The sequence below is a fragment of the Periplaneta americana genome, chromosome 3 (genome assembly GCF_040183065.1).
Source record: "Periplaneta americana isolate PAMFEO1 chromosome 3, P.americana_PAMFEO1_priV1, whole genome shotgun sequence".
Classification (NCBI taxonomy): domain Eukaryota; kingdom Metazoa; phylum Arthropoda; class Insecta; order Blattodea; family Blattidae; genus Periplaneta; species Periplaneta americana.
In genome coordinates this window covers 69,430,360-69,448,971 of record NC_091119.1, presented here as the reverse complement: position 1 = coordinate 69,448,971, position 18,612 = coordinate 69,430,360, and the positions used below count along the sequence as shown (strand labels likewise).

The 18,612-nt window shown below is 36.3% G+C and overlaps 1 protein-coding gene across 2 annotated transcripts in view; it reads left to right on the top strand.

The window, feature by feature from the left end:
- The window catches only part of LOC138696140 (restin homolog), a 921,493-nt gene that overhangs the window by 70,142 nt on the left and 832,739 nt on the right, over positions 1–18,612 (top strand). Inside the window, exon 1 of one of the 2 annotated variants that reach the window (XM_069820698.1) lies at positions 13,395–13,522. The exons of the other annotated variant lie outside the window; for it this stretch is intronic. The gene's annotated coding sequence lies outside the window, so the exon portion shown is untranslated. Of the gene's footprint in view, positions 1–13,394; positions 13,523–18,612 lie in introns of those variants that run through there. 2 annotated transcript variants of the gene reach the window in all.

Genomic DNA, 18,612 nt, shown 5'->3' with positions numbered 1-18,612 from the left:
CACTAGAATATAAAAAAGAATGTAGTGAATACGTGGAAACATGCAATGCAACACTTGTTGTAACAGTAAGTTAGTTTGTCAAATCGTCATAAGATAATTTTCTAACTTGGATTTGAAAGATTTCAAGGTTCGGCAGCCCTTGACGTGAGGCTGCAGAGAATTTTAATAATATTTCACCTTATGTAAATCTATGTATCTGTTAGTACTTTATTCAATCCAATCCGTGACGCGAATAGCCCATGAAGGGCCAAGACCGACAAGCTGGCTACTGCCCTCAACATCCACATACCTTAGCAGAGGTAAACAATCATCTAACTAGAACTGAAGTAGGCCTATTGTGTGATCATTGATTCCCACAACCCTTGTAACTGGTTTCTGGAATAGGATTTCGCTACCTATCATAGCTCCTCAAATTCATCGCAAATGCTGGATGGTTATCGGTCCCATACACTCACCGAAATTTCATGAAAAACTTCTTCATGAGGACTCGAACCAGCACGTAGGACTACGTTAATATTGTAAGTAAAGAAGAAAACATCCAACTGAAGTTACAAGGTCACCTACTTGTGATACTACCTATAAACAAACACCTGTATTAGATAATACTGTACTTCTGTCCGGCACGTTTCTCGCAATATTGTCAAACCCACGTAATTGCGTGGTCAATCCTGTCGACATTGGTTGCCATGAATGAATGAACGAACGAATAACGTGGGAGTCGTAGTACACACGATGCGAGCTTCGCAAGTTGCTCGTCGAGATTTGTGGCTCATAAACTCGTGGACAGCAATTTGCACCTTTTACAGAATAATAGGCCTACTTGTAGGTTCACTTCTGGTTCTGACTTCTCGGTATATTTTGAATAACAAGCATTTCAGTGCACGTACTCATAATTGAGTAGTACAAAGTGATTCGAAATGTTATGTCATTACAGTAGCAGGTAGCACTGTCATTTAACCTACATCAAGACATGCAAATGCAGATTGTTCTGTTAGGCGCAGTGTTTTTTTCAACCTTTGATTTTCTTTTTTACTAATATCCGTAACATTTTTAACTTCAGCTATAGTAACTCAATTAACAAAGCAATATTCAGTTAATAAAATCACTAGTACTAACAAAAGTAAACCTACGATCTCTATACCAGTTTTATAATTTTCTTTTCTAAGCCGATCTCAGTGTAACTCAGTGTAGTGAAATCCTTTTCTTAGGAGTGGTAAGCACATTAAGCCTCAGGCTGCAGTGCAAACTTTCGGGTTCCTCCTCCGTACGAGAGAAAGAGAGAGAGAGAGGGGGGGAGGGAGAGAGAGAGGAGAGAGAGAGAGAGAAATTGAATCGGTCATTTTGAAAATGGGTAATCTCCACGTCATTAAATTTTACAAGAGAAGCAAAAAAATATTTTAAATAATGCCGAAAAATTAAAACAATTTTTTATAATAATTAAAGGACGTGATATAAATAGCCTACATACTGTAGTCAATGCTGGCCATACAGAATGCCCAGGAAAATTATTTTTCTTTCGTGGAGATGACCCTTTTTTAAAATGAATCTGGGTTTGTGAAAGATTAACTTCACTTTTATAACCTAAATGAAACTTGTAATTTCATAAAAATTAAGTTGAAAAAACACAAATAGCAGTGCAAAAACCTTACAAAAACAATATATAATAGACAAAGTAAGTATGAGGAAAGCTACAGTTTTTCAAAAACTTCGTCCATTGTAGTTGTCTATTAGTTCCTTTTGAGGAAAGGGGCACAAGCTCGCACGTAGGCCGCTTGAGTGGACCCACTGTATTACTCAGAATAGAATGTTGTGCGTGCCCTAAGGACTCCACACTACAGATTCCCCTGGGGGCCGCCTCCGAACTCCCCTACATCCTGTAGAATCTCTTTACCTTTCCGCGTAGGCATCAATCCCGGTCTCATAAGCTGTCATGAGTCCATTGGAGAGCCAACTGTACATAGCGCGACCACTAGCAACTAATGATCACATACCACTGCGTCTAAGATCGGTGGCTGCCTGCAGCCGACTCTACATGGGAGCAAGCCCGGAATATGGGAAAGAAACGGAGATTATTATATTAAAGAGGGGAATTGTAATTATAATGGCGAAATGAGTTCTAGTTCCAACGCCGAAAGTTACCCAGCAATTCTGCTTCAATTTGGTTTACTAACTCTTATGTGTTCAGAAACCACAGATACTTATTAATGGAGAAAAATTCGTTCCAACACCGGGAATCGAACCCAGGACCTCTCAGCTTTGCGAGCTGAGTGCTCTTTCCATTTGAGCTATGGCGGGACTCTATTTACGACGCCGACTGAACTCCACTTCTTTGTATCATCAATGGCCTACTACCTGCATTTGACATAAAGTCGTGAATGCAGAAGTGCATATTTAAATGGCTTTATGTTCATTTTCGATAATAGTTTTGAATACTGTTAATATTGATATATAGTACACACCTGTGGAGTAACGGTTAGCGCGTCTGGGCGCGAAACCACGTGGCCCGGGTTCGATTTCCGGTCGGGGCAAGTTACCTGGTTGAAGTTTTTTCCGGGGTTTTTCCTCAACCCAATACGAGCAAATGCTGGGTAACTTTCGGTGCTGGACCCAGGACTCATTTCACCGGCATTATCACCTTCATCTCATTCAGACGCTAAATAACCTACGATGTTGATAAAGCGTCGTAATATAACCAAATACTGTAGAGAACTAATAATCGAAAGCAACGCGATTAACATGGTGTCGGGCGGCGACACGAGAACACTAGCGCTGTCTAGCGGCTTGGTTTGAACAATGCTTCCAATATGTATTGCTTCAAATACCGTACGAAGCTCTCTACTGAATTTGATTGCGTACATAGCTAGGAGGGGTTGGGAGGAATTGTGGTAGGCCTATACAGTATTACATGAGAGCTAAAGAAATCATTACAGAACGGTCAGATTTACATTCTCGTTAATTTAATTGTCATAACTATTGAACTAACATTATGATGCTAATAATAATATTATAAGATGTTTTAAAAGAGATATCACTTTGGTGAAAAACAACATTAAAGCTACAGTGCATACTTCTTAATTGTCCCATTAGCTATTCTCCAGGTTACTGATGCATTACTTTTTTTAGCCTTTCTGTTCTTTTTTCCAGTCACTGTTCTACAACTTATTCTGTCACATTCATATTTTACAAAACAATTGATCATTACGTTAAGGAACTTATTAACGAAAACATGTTTACAATCTTTACATACTGAATTAGTTTGATCTATTTTTCAAAAATAAGGGCCATTATCTTGGTTTTTACACCTTGTCTGCTTGATGAAAGAATTTTTCTGAAGTACGTGTGAAATGTTGATCGAATAATTTTAGATAAAGAAACTGAATAACTTGTGGGAATTAGAAAATTAGCACTGTCATACTTTTTATTTGCAATGTGCTGATAAATGCCTGTCAAGTTTTCAGATTTGAAACTAGCTAGTTCCAGTTTGCATGTCTCATGTGGTATTCTGCTACAAGCCCACCCTATCACATATGTTAGTGCATTATCTGAAATCATACACTGATCATGATTATCCTCTTCAAGTTCAGCGGTTTCTACAAAACTGTTTTCTGTTGCTGGATAATCACTGCAGATTCTAAATGAACTTTCTTCAATCTCCTTCTTCGTAACTAAAAAATCACTGACTTCAATTTCACAGTTGCCTATCTCTGAAGGTGTTAAGAGCTGGCAGCTCATAATTCCTCTGACGGCAGACTTGAATTTACAGCTGTCAGGGGTAATGTTATTACCACCCTTAGAACGCACAATAGAGAAAATATTTTCAATATAGTCTTGTGTTATACGTCTTTTAAGCAGGAACCGAAAGTTAAAATTTTGTTCCAACCCTTAAAGCAAGGAGGGTTTGTCCTTTTTTCGCTCAGAATTTTCAGTTTTGAAAACAGACTTTCCAGTTTTTGTAGAGTCGTCCAATGACAAGAAGTAGTTTGTAAAGCCCTGCGTGAGGATTTAGCATTGTTCATGGTCGATGAATTAAAATAGTCAAATCCACGATCCACTAGCTCTATAAACTCGGCTGTTTGAAGAGCTTCTTCAGATAGTGACTGAAACTATACATGAGTTTTTATGGCCTTGCTGACTGAATGACTTAGCACCTGTACAGACAGACAAACCCTCATTGGCGAGAAAGGTGGAACTTCTATATGTTTTTGTCTCAAATTTGAGCATAATCGAGGATTCATATCTTTATCCTTATTATACAGTTCAACAACATGTTGCCACTTGTATACTTCATCTTTGTACGAAAGGCCGTGCCGCTTAAAGTTGTTCTCCATCTATTTCAATAAATGGTTTATCAACCTCGCATCCCAATAAATTCCTCATTCTAATATTACTGGCTGCCTGGCCACTAACGACTACTTTAGGAAAATAGCCACATTTCCTAACCTCGCGGAGGCTTCGGAAAGAACATCCTTTAGAACATCACCGGGCGTGGATTTATTAGATAGGAAATATCCTATTATCTGCTTGTAGTTGGTTTGCAAGCCCCTAATCATAAATACTAAAGCCTGATTTGCGGGTTTCAATTCTTCACTTTTTGTTTCATTTTGACTCTCGTACGGTCCAAATTCTACAAAGCCATCGAATAAATATGATTTTGCAATATACGAGAAACTTTGTTTCAAAGATATCTCGTCAAGTACAATGGAAACAACTCTCTGAGCTGGTGTCAGACTTCTCGATTTTATCTTAAGAAGTTGCATTATTGTCTCATTGAAACCTGGACCAACACCCAATTGTTGCAGTCAATTACGTAAGGAGCGAATAGTCGGCAGACAGAAAATCTTCCTCAAGTATCGATATGCATTCGGTGAAGCATAATGCAATGCCAGTGCGAAATTTTTGTCATACACGGTATATCGCCTTCCCCTAGGTTTTCTTTTTCTTAGCTTCAACTGAGATTTAAGAAATGAATCTTCTACCAGCAATTGAACACATTCTAAAGATGAATGAGATTTTTTCAATTTTTGTACGTCAGCTCTCAGGGTTTCAATGAGTTTCCTTTGTTTTGACATAATTTTCTGCGCATTCCTTAGTTTGTTAGTAAGAAACGTATTTTTTTCTCAGACGAAATTTTTTGTCTTTTAGGAGTTCTAGCATTCTCCAAGTTATCTATAACAAGATAAATTTTGTGCTTTATAAGGCTTACAATATTATATTTCGAAACATTTTATATTGCAATCATATTTGCTAGCATCACAGCTTCTTAGACAGGCAACTATTCTTACTTCTAGCTCGCTGCAGGCAACACAAGAAATGTTTCGATCTCCTCTCGCACGGCCGACCCTCTCGTCAACTTATTCAAACCTTTCCGCTTGGAGCGCTGTTAGTTGATGTCGCACATATGAGAGCCAGCTTTCCGGTATTAGTATCTACAGTATTTGATATAACCTAATAAAATAAAAATAAAAAAATAAAATATTGATATATACGAGTATATTCATATATGAGACCTCGCTGTCGTCATTGAATAATCAAGACTAGGCCTATATGTAGTCAACGTGTAGATGCCTATTATTGGAGAAAAATTCCTTCTGGCACCGGGAATCGAACACAGGATCTCTCATCTTTGCGCGCTGAGCGCTTTTTCCATCTGAGCTATCCCGGGACCCGATTCACGACGACGGCCATTTCATATAACATATGCGAACAGAGGCGTCACCTTCGCGATACCGACCTTGTTTATTGAATTTCTAAATTCTATGCAGTTTCTTTTCCTTATGGTTTGTAACAGGCAACCCATCTTTTAAACCTTCGAAGATATCTTTCAACACATTGCCCTTTACAATTTGTATTATTCTAAATTGTTATCCAGTTTTTACTTCTTTTAAAAAATTAGTTGTATTTCTTTATTGTTTTCGTTAATTCTGATTTCTGCTATCTTTAGAAGTGCAAGGACAACAATCTTAGATACATTGTGTAGTCTTTCCTAATTAGAACTTTATGTTCAAAATCCATTTTTGAATTAATATTTAGAGAAATGTTTCAAGAAAAAAATAAAGAATTTAACGTTTATCAAGATGGTTCACAAAAGAACTATATAAATAGCAGAAGGGAACTTTTCAGAAGGAAAATACAGAGCTAAAAGAATCACAAGAGAGATAGTGACTAGATTATGGAAAAAATGGTTGATAGTCTAAAAATATTCTTTGAAGACTAAGAAAAAAGAGTTAATATAAAGAAAACTTGAAATTGCTGCTATATGTTAAAATATTTATTAACTGATTTTATATAAAAAAAACTGCAAGTGATGTGATGTTACGAAATATTGACGGAAATAAGTTTTTGGCATTTCAGATACGGACGAGTTTTTTCTGGCAAGTCACCTGTGTACCTGCCTCTGTGAAGCAAAGTATACAGTATCTCTATTATAAGCCTTGGAGACTCACAGGGTAGAGGGAGATTAAGGCTCCCACCTTTTCCAAACAATCGATATTAGTAGCAGGAGGGATGTCAGTCCTATGTGCTTGCTGCCTTTAATCTCAAGGAAATAGGCAAGATCTTGGCACTTCTTTCTGTTGAGAGGCTGAGTGAACTCCAGAACCATAGTGTAGTCGTAAGAATTAGATCAATGGAGGAAATCCATGACTCCATTGGGAATAGAACCCGTGACCTTCCGGCTTGTAGAGCAAGGCCTTAACCGCGACGCTACCGTCTACCCCATGCTGTCTTCGTATACGTGCTATTTATTTGTTGGATTAATTTAATTTACATTTAGTAACTGTGATTTAATTTGTCTATCAATGACAGTTGCTACATACCCATAATACGAGTACAATGGTATTATTTGAAAAGAAAAATAGTAATATGCGTTACAAGAGCGCTTTGTTGAAGTTTTCATGTTCGAGGAAAAGTTTGAAAAAGCGAAACGTAGTTGGGCTTTTTTAATTTCCGAGAATTGAAAGAAAACATACCGCTCGTGTATCGTACAGTATTTTGTGCGAAGATCGTTTATTACATATCTGAAAGAGGAATTTCTAATTAGTTGCAATGAAATCTCCATCCTGGTTTCTGTTCAATGACAGCAAATTTGCAAAACAAAAATATCTATCTTCAACATTGTTGCTTTAAAATGTTTTCTGTGTTTACTTTACTCCAGCAGGCCGTGATATACGTCTGTCTTTTTTTCCCCCAGTCTATGATGAGTCTGGAATCTTGTTGATTTTTTCACGGCTTCCTTAATGTTACTTGCATCACGAATGCAGTAACTGTAGTGGAGTTGTAGAGTTTACTTAATTTTTGAAAATATTTAAAAACATTAATTAACAGTGCAATTTAAGTGAAATTGCAGTGGTAAATTTCCAATTTATAATTATTACTATATTGAACGTCTCTAAAAATAATATGTTAAAAGTCTAAAGCAGTAAAATCAATATGTCACTTAAGCGGTAAGAAAAGGGAAATTGTTATGTGTGTTAGGTTGGGAATACTGAATGTGGAATTTTAGACTTTTCGCGGATTGGTTTTGTGTGGAAACCAAGCAAATACGCGCGATCTCGCACAAAAGGAAGTGGTCGAATTTATAAATTGTAACTATATTGATGGTGGTGTTCATTAATACCTTTACTAACCTGTAATCATTCTTCTGTTGGTATAATAGACTTATTCTGGAGTTAATAGGTAAGTATGAAACGTTGTTCTGGATTTTTCTCGACTCACAGTTAATATCTCGAGCTAAGCAACACGCAGAATATTTTCGCATAAAATGAGGCTCTTCAGAAGGAGCACGTAACAGCAATAAATAGTTGCTATAGTAACGTGAGGAAATAACAAATGAACAAGTTAGAGCTAATATGACTTCCTAGAAGCAGCTGGCACTTTACGAAGTTTCAACTGGCACTTAAATCAGTTTCATTTGTGTAGTATCACAGTGCATTGTAGGTAATTCTATAATGAAGCACATTGCAGACTAATACAAGAGACATACAGGGTGAGTCTGAAGGGAAGATGCATGGTTGAGGGATGAAAACATTGGTGATTCTGAACAAAAAAGTTTATATGAACATATGTTCTGTTCTTAACAGTTTCGGAGAAAACTAATGTAAACAATGAGGAACGGGAAAAGTGCAGGTGATAGTAAATTAAAACATTGTTACCTTATGTTATGTTTAATTGTGTGCTTTTCTTTACAGAACATGTTCAGAAAGTCCACTGTCAACTTCAATGCGCTTTACAGCTCCTGTAGATAGCTGCTGTGTTGTTGATCAGAACTGATTCAGGCATTCCTGTACTTGAGCACAAACATGTAAAATTCGAGCGAGAAGTTCCTTCATTGTTTCCACTTTGCGCTTATAGACTTCGCTCTGAAGCCAACCAACGGAGTAAGGTCGGGTGACCTCGGTGGCCAAGAAATTACTCCAACGCGACTGATCCAACGCCCAGGATACGTTTAATTCATTGTACTACAACCTGATGTCGGTTCGGTTGCATCCACATATGAGTGCTGATGAAGGACATGATATTGACACCCGTGATTTTTAAAAAGCTGTATGTCAGATACTGTTAAGAACAGGGCATATGTTGATATAAACTTTTTTTTTTTTCAGAATCACCAATATTATCGCACCTCACAGCATGTACCTTTCTTCCTGACACACCCTGTATTGATGAACGATGGAGTAGTGCCTGCTTTTCTTGTTAGCTGGAAAGCGATATATGTGTCTGTCAGCTTTGTGAGGAAAGCTCATGTTATGCAGTAGTCTAATCTTCGACGTCCGTAGTGAATTTCCATCGCCTCAGGCCATTCTGAATATTGAAGTGATAATTCAACAAACTCGAAGTTAAAATGTAGAAGTATTTATGTGGAGTGCGGCACTAGTTCTAGTATTTGTTTCTTAATTCAGCGGACTAATCATGAGAGTCTTGGCCGAGGAAATAAAAATCCATTTTCATGCCAGGAGACTGAGAAAGAGACAAGAATACAGTGTTTCATTTTATTAAAACATTAACGCAAGTAACAAAAGATTCATTATGCGAAACATGTTATTAATGAGCTAAAATAATAAATTGATGGTCTGCAAACCATAATTAACTGCTGATATTTTCAATTCAGAACTATTAAACAAAAAACGGAAGTAACGGTTTTTAACAAACAATGTTCATGAGGTCTCGTACGTTAAGAAATATAAAATAACAAAATTAAAAATATTTAGGATACACTTGGAACATAATCCTCGCTGTAACCGTCAATCGAGGGGACAATTCTAAATTTCAGACATTAATTTAATTTAATTTCCCACTTTCTCTTTTATTCTTCGAGATGAAAGCAAGAAGCAACTTGGATGTTGTCTCCTTGCTAATGAGTAGGGCTAGGATTCTTAGGTAAATAAATATTTTATTTGCACTGTAATAGAAACTCGTAATTGTGTTTTAAGTTACGGACAAGGTCACCTGAGTATGTATTTTAAATTTTATTTCACATAAGACACGTATTTTGAATTTTTTATGCAAATACATATTTTCAAATACTGTATTCACATAAAACTAGTTTTTATCAAATAATTTTCGATAAAAGCCCCATTTCAGATTAATCATCACCCGAATGTTCAGTGCAGTTGCTTATACGTGATAGCTGGCAACTGTTTCTCGGAATTGCCTATCTGTGGACCTGTGGAAATGCAATCCCCTCCCTCACTACAAGCGATAAGAACTGTCACCACTAAAAAAATTGTACTGTAACTAACACACATTAACACTGATATGTCATTTAGGAGTGCCTTGTAAGTTATCATAACGCTGATTCAGGAAGCAATATTATAATTCCATAAACAACAGCTGCCTCTGCTTTCGTTTCCAATCTTAAACATGTCTCTAGGGACTGCATGTTATTTCTCAATGGCCAGGGCGCTCTTTTTCTCAGTACAAGACAGTGTTCCGCGATAATCGTGTCATTTGTGATGGATAACTTGCGGATGAATCTCGTTATGTACTGTAATTCTTCAGCAGTTACCAAGACCGCATAATTTATACTGGTGAGTACTGTGTATTGTTTATATTCACATAAAATAATTGAAACATAATTAAATATTTCTCATATTTTGTTGCATATTTTCCCGATTTTTAGCACATAAAAATAAATATTTTCCCGATTTTTAGCACTTAAAAATCCGAGCTCTACTAATGAGTTGAAGGGCCCCAGAAGGTGCCTGCAAATTTTCCAATACAACTAGCTACGCTTCAAGTTACAATACATTTAGACGACTGCATTATATGGTATGAGCAATTCTCCACATGAAAAGCGGACAGAGGGACAATGACAGTTCCAACTCTTATAAAGGAATTGAAAAATTTAATTGTAAAATTTGAAACCCCAAAATGAATTCTTTTAGAGAAGTATGTTAAAAACTTTGAAATAACAAATAGAAGTCGTCTTCTTCTTCTTCTTCTTTTTCTTCTTCTTATCACGTATTAAGTCTGGTGGCCTGTTACGGTCTCACTCCATCGTTTCAGCGAAAGGCCCAAAGATCTTGATGCTAAAGGGCGGTTATTTAGTTAGTGCTTGGCGTGGTATCCTTGTTCTAGGCATCCTGAGTAGGCCTCTAGGAGATTTCCATTCCTGTCTATAATTTTGAATTGTCTCTAAAATTGGATCAATATTTAATTCTTTCTAAATGTCCAAATTTTTCTTCATGTGTAATCTATTCTTCTTAAAAACTTAATTTCATTGGTAGTGATTCGGTGTTCATCACATTTAGGCCTACGTCCAAGCTTCACTTCCTTACATGAGAACAGGTCTCGCCAGTGTTTTATAGGCTTTAATTCTTGTATGTTTTTAAAGATTTGAAAATGTTATTAATGGTATTCATTGCATAGTTAAAGTAATTCAACTTTGTAGAAATATATTTTTCTTGTTAATAGCGCAAATGATAACACAAATATTTAAAACATGAGATCTGTTCTACAGGTTTATTATAAAGGCAAATTTTTCTGCGGAGATGATTTTTTCGATGAATCCCATTACTTTAGTTTTAACTGAAATTTCCATCCCGTAAACAAATAGGATAATTGTTGAAATTCCTTGAAATGACATAGACGCAGACTTCGTTTCCAAAATGGTTGGTTACTTTCCAATATTGAGCATTATATTCGAACTGGGTTTCACACCTCATAGATGCACATAATGACGCTAACAGATAAAAATCCTTTAATCGAAATATTCCCATTCTGAGAAAGGCCCCATTATTACCATGGAGATATGCGTTGCCAAGAGTTTCGAACCGAGTAATGGTCGTCCCTGATATCGAAATTTGTCTTTATTGATAAGAGAAATATTTTACATGTAGTAGACCTATTACATGAAACCATCTACTTTTTCATCCCGTGGAACCCACGTTCATATATTTGTATTTATACTACAGTACTTAATGCCTTCAGACGAAGAATGTTGGGTTTCCATCTGTGTGTTAGCCTTAACTTCGTTGACGTTTCGGACTACATTATTCGAGAAGTGGGACAGGCAGATAAGCGGTCAAGCGATGTGGGGAGGAATGATGACGTAATGCAGGGTTACCAACGTCTTGGAAACAATGTATAATACTTTACGTTTTATACGAAACTGTGGTACATAAAATGAGGAAATATATCTACTAATTGTAACCAAGTACTGTATTTCCTTCGCATCTAACAAAATGGACGTAATGAGCGGTTACACTGCACCTCAGATTCAGAGACTCAACAGACTTGGAAGCAAGTAAAGCAGCATTAAACATTCCCAAGTTCTAAGCTTATAGCATTGGCAACACAATTATTGTTACCATATCTACGGGCCTTGCACGCTATGTAATGTTAAATTGTTTTTTTTCCGACCTTAGCTCTCGATAAGATGGCTGTATTTCTGTAGGCCTATTTCAGAGTCGAGACATGAACGTTAGCCGTCTGTGTTGGGTCTAATTATTATTATCTGGATAGCCAAAAGAACTACTTTTACTTCCGTTCATGGGCATTTGCTCTTAAAATAATCTTACAAAATCATCACGTCGAAGCTCTTCACTTGAAATGTCATAGGCGGAGGAGGCCTAATGTAAAGGAAAGCCTCAAAATTAAATACGAACTATAAGGCACAAAAGACATCTTTCAAAAATAGCTAAAATATAAATTTAGGTAGCCATTTTTATTAGTTTTACCTTTTCACATTCTTCACCTTTTTTCATTACCTCTGCCTATAGATAAACATCGTCTTCGACTTTTTTTCATCATACTAAATGAACAAAGAGGAGAAAAAGTGTTCATTCATAGTATAACAGTCCATAGCTCACACTTACTTTATGCATGTATTGATTAATTCAGTGAAAAGGTGAAATTAGCCTAGGAACTATGAGCCAAACCTATGAATATCTTACACATATAAACGCATGTTTAAACGTTTTCAGATTTCAAGTGATATAATTTGTGGAGTGTGAAACAAAATTATTAAGGGAGTGTTACATGTAGGCCTAATGCTAGAATTGCTCATTTTTAATCAATTTTAAGGGATACGAAGCTGATACACGGTAATGTCCCCAAAAGGCTAACATAATGCGCACAGTCTAGTATATACAGTCACGAAGCTCAATACGTAGGGAATATGCATCCATAGATAGTTGCTAACCACTAGGATCGGTACTATCGCCCCCCCCCCTCACAGACAATGCGAAATAGTACCCTCAACAACTCAAGCTTCTTGACTGTATATACTAGATTGTGATATGCGCATATGCTTCAAGTTACACCAATCTGCCCCTACTGTAGTGTGACGTGCAAGATGTTACTCATCTGGATTGTCTCCGTTAACAAGTTAATGCAGTACTGGTAGAATGGAACATTTCATGCTACTCTTCAAAGTATTCGGCGTCTTAAGATTTATATTGGCATGTAAATTTGTAAGTCACTTGTCTGTTTATGGAAATTTTTAGCATAAACTAGACTAACATAAATCGAGGTATGGGGTCAGCATGACGCCGAGTCGTTAGGCAAGGAACCTTTTTTTCACCCAAAAGTCTGCTCACGGTCTGGTTTGGTCATCGGAATGTTTTAGGTCAGGGGAAAGTATGGGAACTACGTGGGTCACCGATGGCGGCACGCGAGGAAGATAACTGTATGATATGCATCTGAAATGCTCTGTTTTCTGCAAATGTGAGCAGAATCTGAATGTGCATGCCACAGCTGCGGCAAGGAGAACTTGCTTCGATCTCGGTACACTGGCTACAAGATACCGGTTTTGAATTACATCACAACCAATAATAGGAATTGGTTTAGCAAGCAGATATTACACGTAACGAAGTGAACACTCTTCTCACGGCGCACGCACGACGCGGGAACTTCAAGTCGAGCGAAAGAGAGAGTCGCCCGCCTCACCGCGAGGTTACCTCACTCTCGGTTTTAGTTGGTCGTGGAGTGCGGTGGGTTGTAGTAGTGACTGATGTTAGCAGTGCAGTGCGGTAGTGTGAAAAGTTGGCGTGTTCACAAGGCTGCCAGTGGCTCTTAGCGACGGGTATGTTTTGTTTCATTTTTGTTGTAGATGGGTTAAAGTCCGACTTCTAACACTAATTATAGTAGACCTATTTATTAGTTCATTCATTACATATGTATTACTTAAGTTGCTCTGCATACACACATACAATAGTGTGAATCACTTAATATTTACAAAATGGTGTCGTGTTTTTGCGAAATATAGTGGATCAATCGAAAAGAAACCTCTATTTAATAGAAATTCTGTTTGCTTTTGCTGAATCTGAAATTAAAAATGAATAATTTGCCGTGTCAGTCCCAGTGATGGTGTTATAAAACAGAATAAATCAAGTACCGCCTAATAGTAAAGGTGAAGTGTGCGTGAACACGTAGTTTATAATATTTATGGTTAGATTCGTAGAGAAGATTGTGAAATTTAATTTTCATTCTACATCAGTCTGAAAATTGGCGCATATTTAAATTACCGTGGGTGCTTCTACCTGAACGTTTATTAGACATTTGCTGTGAATATACAATACATACAGAGTGAACCAACAGCTGATATCAAAGAGTATTGCAAGAAGGTCAAGTTAAAGTGTCTGTATAGACGTGCTTTTTGTATTTCGACACTAGAATAATTATTGAAGTTTCTTTCTAATGGTTTTCATTTGAAGAATTTCTTTCACGGAAAGAGGTTTGTGTGCTTTAAGTGGGAAGATTTTGGTTTGTTAAATGTTCAATTGTTCGTAGAAAGGGTTATGGCTCATTTTCTTTATTCTACATGGGATGCAGTATCTAATAAATTTTACGTAGCGGCTTTTTCCTTAGTTACACGGAACTGTTTGCTCTGCAAATATATACAGTGTTTGAAAGACCTGATATTTACAAAATTATATCCAGTTGCTTACGAACGAAACCTAGTTATTTAAAACGACCGTATTTATAGTCTATTTTATCTAGTACAGAATTAGAAGACTTTCGATGTGAACCTCGACATAAAAATATTCCTGGAAACTTCTCAGAAATAATTCGTTTACTCTTCTTTACATAATATTTTAGTATATATAGTAGTACAGGTAGTAGAAATTTGTACGTATATCGATGCTGTGGTGTTGAAAAGCAACCTTGTGTGCAAAAAAATGAGATTACACTTTATTTCTACCAAAGAAGCCTTCCCGAACCTTCTGCAAACGCATCTTAAGTCAGGGCATGGATACACACTAAAAGAGATTTAAGTATACTCTTACGTCGGATATTTGTTCATTATCAAAATATTTTTTTTTTCGCTGTCCTGTAAATTTGAATTTTTTGACATACGAGATTTCTGCCAACACCATCGAGATTCTACTTTCATGAGAGAGAAGTAAAATATATGTTTTGTACATTTCAAATACATTTGAAGAATATTCAACCTAGGCCTATTGTCTTTTCTCTTAAATGTTCATTAGCTAGTAGGCATACTGAATATATAACTTGCATAACGATCAAATTGCCCTATGTTCAGGAGATAATTTGTGTTTACGTACAAAATATGAAAAACTCGTAATAAATTTATGTATGAGAAGCACATTATTTTTTTAGATACATGATGTATGAAAACTTGTGTAAAGTGAATTAAATTTTCTTTGCAAAGGATTCTGACCTACACATTCTACATTCTACTTTGACGGGGCCACAAATTGCAAAGTAAACATCTTTGCCTACTATCTTACATTTCAAGACAACTTAACCTGAAATACTGTCGCTTCTCTGTGCAGCACATGCGCGAATTGCGCTACTTTTAAGGTACTGAACTATTCATAAAGTTCTGTTCTGTGCTGTACGGTACGTTTTGTCACGCTACTTAGAAGTGTTTTATTTTCCTCCTCCTTGTTCACTGTTACGTGAATTGTTTTGATTGTTAGTTAAGATATTTACGGAAAATGTGGCATGCTCTTTCAGAAGCATTAATAATTTGTATTGTAGCCTACATAAAATTAAATAAAATTATCTTGATGTTCTGAGTTTATTTCACACCTTCAAATCGTAAATTAATGTTGAAATTTCTCGCTTTGTAATGCCAGACTACTTACGTGTAATGGTGTAATTACTATTAGTTTTGTTAGTATTGTTATTATCCTAGACATTTGCATTTGTCGCTTGTGCATCGAACATTACTTCAGTTTACATCCATTTTCCTTAGATTATATTTAAAGAATCTATTTTTCAACAACATTTCGAAGGATACGGGTAGTTCCTATGAGAGCATTGTGATACAGTGTCCATAGTTCTTCCGAACCAGTAGGCTAGTTTTAACGAATTCTGTGCTAATTATCGTGGCACCTAGTCACGAAATCCAGTTATAATTCGCACAGCCTTCGTCTTCATAATCCAAATTCAGCTCACCTTTATTGTAGTTATTGTTGTCAATATTATAGGTTGGAAGTGAGTATCGAGTAGTGATATTCTACGGTTTATTAAAGAAGCTTAGACCGATATTCATAGTTGGTGACTTACTCACTTAATAAGAATGACTTCATATTTATTGGAACACATTAACTTGTATGTTTGATATTTATACTTCGCTAGGAAGTCGTACTAAGTTAAGTTTAATTTAATAAGTGTTACTTATGTGTATACAGTAAAGTGGAACTGCATAGTATGAGAAATTGCAATGCTGTATGACATATAAAATATGAATGACTTTTGGATGGCAGAAGTTAATTCAAATAAATTTAAAATTTTCATTTCTTGAACAAGACTTCTGAGAAATATCCACTTGCAGGAATTACCAGTGGATGTACAATATAATATATAATTTTCAGAACGATTCTGAAGAAAGGCGGCAGGAATTTAGGGAAGCATTCTCTGAACGAAAGCAAAGAAAGACATAATAATGGTTATGGGTCCTAAAATCACTGGCTTTCTAACTGCTACAGGAACTAAATAACAAACCTTTAACAAAATATTTTTTTTTCTGTATAAACTCGTTCTAGACTATTATTTCCTGCTAAATGTGAAGTCACACTCACCCCCCCCCCCTCCAAATCGCTGTAAGTGAATAAAGCTTCCGTCTTCTGCACATTTCGATTAGAAAATTCCAGTGGCACTAACACAAAATCGAAAGATTTTTGATAAATTTCTTTGCTTTCTTTCATAGAATATGGATCTAAAATTTTGCCTTCTATTTCAGATTTGCCTTGTTTATTTTCATTCATAGTTTTCCGCCCAAAGACTGATCTTTCACTGTAAACCGAGCATTCTCCAATTTTACCATTTTCTGCTTTTTCCTTTTCTCTGCTTACGATCCATTTATTAAGTTAATGTTGTCTGTCATTTGATACCTTCTTTTGCCAAATCTTAAATTGATGGTCCACACCTGTGGAGTAACGGTTAGCAAGTTTGGCCGCGAAACCAGGTGGCCCGGGTTCGATTTCCGGTCGGGGCGAGTTACCTGGTTGAGGTTTTCTCCGGGGTTTTCCCTCAACCCAATATGAGTAAATGCTGAGTAACTTTCGGTGTTGGACCCCGGACTCATTTCACCGGCATTATCACCATCTCATTCAGACGATAAATAACCTAGATGTTGATAAAGAGTCGTAAAATAACCTACTCTTAAATCGAAATTATATATATCAGTGTTTTAACTGAAGTAATGTTACGATTATGAAATTAAAAAAAATATATTATGTCAAATACAAAACATGCAGTAATGCTGTGAAATGAAATGTAATGAAGAATATTTGCAAGGAATTAACAAAATAATCACTCTTTTATGGCTTTCATTTAGTGTTACTTTCTTGAATAGCTTCTTACTTAACGTCTTTATTATACAAATTATGAAATTGATACTGACAAATACAGTATATCTGGACTGACCAAACTATAGTTTGAAACACACTATTCGTTGAAATCTTGTTTCTTTATTTTACCCGTGTAAAAGACAGTTCTTTAACTTGTTTGTAGTTGGTGACCAGGAAGAACGCTCATCAAAATAAGTTTGATTTGAACAGTTGAAAACTGGACATAAAAAGGGCTGTAAGTGCCAAAGAGACAAACTGTAGAAAACAGAACTGTCTTGTGCGACTAATAATGTACATCTATGGGAGAAGGTAGAGCCTAAATAAAATTATAATGGAACTTTCAGTTTTTCTTAGCATTTCAACGATATTGACACTTGCGGCAAAGTTCTGTCATCGGTAACGCTTGTGACTACCACCGTAGCTGACCTTGGTTCGATTTACTGATAAAATTACGTAATTACTATTTTAAATTGATGTTCGCGTAATTGGGAGCTTAGAAGTTTCGCTGCACCGATTTTGTTTCGGTTTTAACGCCTGTTGCAGTAGACATCCAGAATTGCAGGAATTACCGCTTAAGTGATGAAATCACGATTCATGCATGTCGAACGGCTTGCTGATGGACTCTTACAGGACACGTTTCCCCTTGAAGCCTGACTATTTCTGCCCCGATGTTGAGGATCTATCGCTGCAAGCATGCAACTCGAACACCGTTCGTCATGGCTGATGAATTCAGAATGTCGTTCCACTTGGTACGTGTAATGCTACGCGATCTGTGGCGTTGGATAATGATGGGAGTGTGACAGTGTTCAGAAATAAAACATTGACACTTTAAACACAATTATTTCAGAGTAAAGCAGTGTGGAGACGAACTGTACAACTCGGCCGAATATCACTGAACGAAATTACTTGTATAAAATATGTATAAAAGATGCTGAGAATATATTTCCAATGATTTTACCCTTAATTTCCTCATTTTCTTCCCCGTCAACTTTTCAATTTATCTAATCTTCTTTCTCATTTTAATATTTCTCTTCTCTTCTTTTACCCTCTCTCTCCTTTTCCTTCTCTTTTCCTTTCTTCTTTTTTCTTCTTCTTTCCTCTTTTATATTCTCCTCTACTTTTCCCTTCTTCTCATCTTCTTTTTCTTTTTCACCTCTTATTTTTTCTTCTCTTTTCTCTTCTTTTTTTCTTTCTCTTCTCCACTTCTTTTTTCTCCCCTCCTCTTCTTTTTAATTCTCTCTTCTTTTTAATTCTCCTCATTTTTTCTTTTATCCTTTTTTCTTTTCTGTGTTCTTCTCCCATTTTTTCTTCTTTCATTCTCTTATTTTTCTTCTCTTTTCTTACTTATTCT